Below are 5,642 nucleotides of genomic sequence, written 5' to 3'. Positions count from 1 at the left end.
ACTACTACTGTCAATTCCCTTAGAGCAGGCGTAAAGCTGTATGATGAACGTGAGCTGGCAAACAAGATGATGGATGTCCTCCTGAAGCCTTTGGCTAAGGGGCAACGACCAAGAACAACCTTCCTGGTCCATGAACTGAAATATGAACCCAGGACGGTTTACAGAATCCTCTGCAGCGTTCTTGCACCAATCAAGGGTCATGATGATGAGGAAGACATAGTTGGCATCATGAAGAATATCCCCTTCAACATCACACATGGCATTCCCATCAACATCCATGATTTCTTCTTGAGGACTCTGGCAGAAAATGCTATGGCCCGTTTTGACCTGAAGATTTACGCTCCATGGATCATGAGATTCATCAGACGCAGGTCACGCATCACCTATCACGCTGATTTCAACAATCATATCGGTTATATGCCTCCTCTAAGGTTCAACAAGAAGACTTTAGAGCCTGTTGAAGGAAAAGGCAAGTCTGTCATTGATGAAGGCAGTCGGCCCTTGATGGCCAGTTCCGAGAGCTAGAGGCTTATTCCTCATGGGATGACACTGAAACCCATCCTCCAAGTCATGTTGCTCCTAGGGTGATGAATACCAGAGAGCTTCTTCTCAGTCTTCACCAGAAGTTGGATTGGAATCACAAGTGGGTCAAACGCCAGTTCGGCGCCATTGTGAAAACCCTCAATGAAACGCAGAATGTTGTGAAGCTTAACCATCATTATCTTCATGAGGTTTTTGATCGCACCTAGGCCACACTGGCTCATTTGAAGACTCCATCAGAACTTGAAGAAATGGAGTTTGTGCAGGACTTCGACTGGTCGTGGCCACCAAAGAACAAATTCAGGCCAATTCCAGTTCCAGACCTTGAGGACAGTTTGTTTTCTTCATTCCGCACTGCTGAATCAGATGAAGATCAACAAGACACTGCCACCGGTCCAAGGAGGAAGTGTCCTCCCAAGAATCCTCATGCATCTTCCTCAACTGCCAAGAAGTGAAAGTCTTCACGGGCGTTAGTCCTCAGTTTGTCCCCTTTTGTCACTTGATGACAAAGGGGGAGAAACTTGAGAGATAGTGTTCGCGCGGGATATTTTGGGGGCTTATAAACTTCATTTAAGTTATAAAATTTTGGCTCTTCTGAAGTGTTTTATGTAATGAGTTGTAACTTAAGCCCGATGGTACTCTCATGCTTTTGAACGCTTTTCTTCGCATGCTTATTCCTCAAAATTTTAATGCACGCATGCTGGAATTTGTTAGAAACCATTTGTCATCATGCATCCTCAATTTCTTCATACTATATGTCGTATGTATGCATGATTTAAAAGACTCAGGGGGAGATCTCCATGATATCAATCATCAATGTGCATTTGCTGTGAAAAGAAAAATCCTCAAGATATGCACATCTTCAAGGGGAGTCTCTCTGAATCTTGATTTCAAATTCCTCAAATGAGTATTTACACTTCATATTTTTATCCCTGTTGAAGACTTAACCTAATTGTCATCAACCACCAAAAAGGGGGAGATTGTAAGTGCATCCAGTGCCCCTTAGTGATTTTGGTGGTTTGAAGACTTATAGGTTAAGTATCTAATGTGTTTCTGATTGTACACAGGATCTATAAGTCGCTGAGGAGTTTGAAATATTCGATGAATATCGACCCCTAAAAATGTATATCTTCGGTTGAACAAATAGGTCTGAAGCTGATGAATTGAATCGCGAAGAATTTGCGATGAAATTTATATTCCTCATGAAGATATTGAAATTCAGGTATTCGATGTGTCCTGAAGAAAATCAATCTAAAGACATTGAAGCATGAAGATTTAGCCTTTCTGTTTTATTTTCTTCACACTTGAGTAATAGGAATACCGTACTGTTAAAGGGGGTCGAGGTAACACATTGGAATGAATTTCCTCATGATGCTCAACCCAAGCCTAATCCTACCAAAAGCCTCAAGTGAGGTATATGAGAGACATGAGGACTCTCACAGTTGAGGGTCCCGACCGTTACCGATAGTCGCCACATCATTGGTCTTATCCACACCAATAGTCATATTGTTTAAGGGCATTAATGTGAAATCATGTCGGGATACTCCCAGGATATAAATAGCCGACCCCCACAACCATTAGCTGGTTGGCTGCTCCGTTAGAAACTAACACTTGTTATAAGAGCAACCCAAATTCCTCAGAGTCTTCGAGAGTAATTCATCAGTGAGGAAATACCCCAAACACCAAACCACAAACCAAAACCGAGTGATTGAGCATCACTGAAGAAATTGTTCATGTGTGGGACTGAAGCCTTTTACGTTTGAGGACTGTGCAAGCTCCAGACGGTTAGGCGTCATGGTCTAGAGCAATCCAGCAGTCAATTGTGGATCGCCAAGTGACCAAGTTCGTGAGGGATTGGAAGTCTGCCCTGAAGACTTACCACGAGTGTTGGGCGAGGACTATGTGTTCTTAGCCCAAGGAGAATACGGTAGGGACTGTGTGTCCCGGGACTGTGTGTCCTTTGGTTTCAATACCAAGCCGCTCCAAACTAGATGTACAACTGTCACAACAGTTCGAACTGGGTCATCAACCACTGTCTTCACTGTGAAACGGGTTCTATTTCCTCAACTCTTTATATTCCTCAGATTGTGTGTTAATGATTTTCACTGTCACTGTTTGAACAATTTGCTGAAGACTTTCTCTGAAATTCCTCAACCCCAAATTCTTCAGGCGAGTTAATCCTCATCTATTTTCTGCGTGCCTGCATACTGTGGAAACTGTTTTCATATTCTTCATCCTGAAAACTGTTGTAGTGATACTTTGCACTCCTGATCCTTTGTTGTTTTCGCCGTAAGTTAGTCATCAGTGAGGAATTTCCTCAAAAGGAATTTCCTGAGTGATGAAATTCTAAAAATCTCCTATTCACCCCCTCTACTCGATATAACGTACTTTCATAATATGAGAGTCATGGTAGTAAGTAATTGTGAATTATAAGAAATACTTGTGTTAAATCTTGTGATTCCCGTAGCATGCACATATGGTGAACCATTATGTGATGAAGTTGAAGCATGATTGGTATAAAGACTGTCAACCCTTGTGTGGAGGTCGGGATCTTGCGATGGTTAACTCTTACCAACCCTTCTGCTAGGAGCATGTGTCTAATACTTTCCTTTGATAACTATTAGGCTTTTGCAATAAGTATGTGAGTTCTTTATGACTAATGTTGAGTTCATGGATTATACGCACTCTCACCCTTCCACCTTTGCTAGCCTCTCTAAGTACCGCGCGACTTTCGCCGGTACATTAAACACACCTTCCTCAAAATATCCACCATATATTTTCCTCAAAATAGCCACTATATCTACCTATTATGGCATTTTCATAGCCATTCGGAGATATATTGACATGGAACACCACCGTCCCATTTTCATGACATGCACCATCACTTCCATACTGCTTATAGAGTCATATTTTGTTCTAGAAATCGAGTTGTAATCTTTGAATTGTAAGTAAATAAAAGTGTGATGATTTTCATTATTATAGCATTGTCCCGTGTGAGAAAAAGACGATGGAAGCTATGATTCCCTCACAAGTTGGGATGAGTCTCCGGACTTTACAAAAAATAAAAGAGGCCAGCGAAGCCCATAAAAAATAAAAGAGGCCAAAGAAGCCCACCAAAATAAGAAAAAAATATGAGATAAAGAGAGAAGGTACAATGCTACTATCTTTTCCACACTTGTGCTTCAAAGTAGCACCATGTTCTTCATAGAGTCTCTCCTATTTTGTCACTTTCATATAACTAGTGGAATTACATCTTTTGCACAACCACTTAGTTTCCTTTTTGAGCTTTCATACACTTATAGCTCTAGTGCATTTGTTGCATGGGAATCCCTACTCACTCACATTGATATCTATTGATGGGCATCTCCATAGCTCGTTGATATGCGTAGTTAATGTGAGACTATATTCTTCTTTTTTTCCAACCTCCACCATAATCTATTCCACCTATAGTGCTATATCCATGGCTCACGCTCATGTATTGCGTGAGAGTTGAAAAGGTTTGAGAACAGAAAAAAGTGTGAAACAATTGCTTGATTTTCATCGGGATTGCGCATGATTTAGATACTTTGTGTGGTGAAGATGGAGCTTAGCCAGACCATATGACTTTGTAGGGATAACTTTCTAAGACCATGTTATTTCGAAAGGAAGCAATTGCCTTATTAGTATGCTTGAAGTATTATTGTTTTATGTCAATATTAGAATTTTCTTTTGAATCTTATTGATCTTAATATTCATGCCTCAATAGAGAATATTACATGGATAAATATGTTAGGTATAATTCCACATCAAAAATTTTGTTTTATCATTTACCTACTCGAGGACGAACAGGAATTAAGCTTGGGGATGCTTGATACGTCTCCAACGTATCTATAATTTTTGATTGTTCCATGTTATTATATTATTAGTTTTTGATGTTTTATATGCATTGATATGTTGTTCTATATTATTTTTTGGGACTAACCTACTAGTATAGAGCCTAGTACCAGTTTTTATTTTTTTCCAAGTTTTTGACTATTGCAGATAAGGAATATTAAACGGAGTCCAAACGGAATAAAATCGTGAGGATGATTTTTCTTGGACCACAAGAAACCCAGAATACTGTGAGTAGGGGGCAGGACACAAGAGGCAAAAGCCTGCAGGGCTCACCTTAGGGGGTGCGTCCCCCTTGCTTGTGGGTCCCATGTAGGTCTCCTAACCCTATTATTCAGCCTATAAATTCCCAAATATTCCCCCATCGCTAAAGGGGAGCCATGAGAAATAATTTTCCGCCGCCGACATCCTCTGTTCCCTTGAGATCCAATCTGGGAGCCTTTCCCAGTAATCTGCCGGAGAGGGAATTGATCACCGAGGGCATCTACATAAACTCCATTGCCACTCCGATGATGCGTGAGTAGTTCACCACATACCTACGGGTCCATAGCTAGTAGCTAGATGAATTCTTCTCTCTCTTTGATCTTCAATACCATGTTCTTCATGATCTTCAAGGGTTTCTATCCGACGTAATACTCTTTTGCGTTGTGTTTGTCAAGATCCGATGAATTGTGAGTTTATGTTTAGATTATCCATGAATGTTATTTGAATCTCTTCTGAGCTCTTATATGCATGATTTCATATCTTAGCAAGTCTCTTCGAGTCATTCGTTTGGTTTGGCCAACTAGATTGGTAATTCTTGCAATGGGAGAAGTGCTTAGTTTTGGGCTCAATCTTGCGGTGTCCTCACCCAGTGATATAGTAAGGGTAGCGAGGCACGTATTGTATTGTTGCCATCGAGGATAAAAATATGGGGTTTTCATCATATTGCTTGAGTTTATCCCTCTACATCATGCCATCTTACTAAATGCATTACGCTGTTCTTCATGAACTAAATACTCTAGATGCAGGCAGGAGTTGGTCGATGTGTGGAGTAATAGTAGTATATGCAGAATCGCTTCGATCTACTTGACACAGACGTGATTCCTATATGCATAATCATTGCCTTGGATATCTTCATAATTATTCGCTTTCCTATCAATTGCTCGACAGTAATTTGTTCACCCACCGTATTATTTTCCTTTATGAGGGAAGCCTCTAGTGAAACCTATGGCCCCCAGGTCTATTTTCCG

The sequence above is a fragment of the Hordeum vulgare genome, chromosome 2H (genome assembly GCF_904849725.1).
Source record: "Hordeum vulgare subsp. vulgare chromosome 2H, MorexV3_pseudomolecules_assembly, whole genome shotgun sequence".
Classification (NCBI taxonomy): Eukaryota; Viridiplantae; Streptophyta; class Magnoliopsida; order Poales; family Poaceae; genus Hordeum; species Hordeum vulgare.
This window is presented reverse-complemented; position numbering follows the sequence as displayed.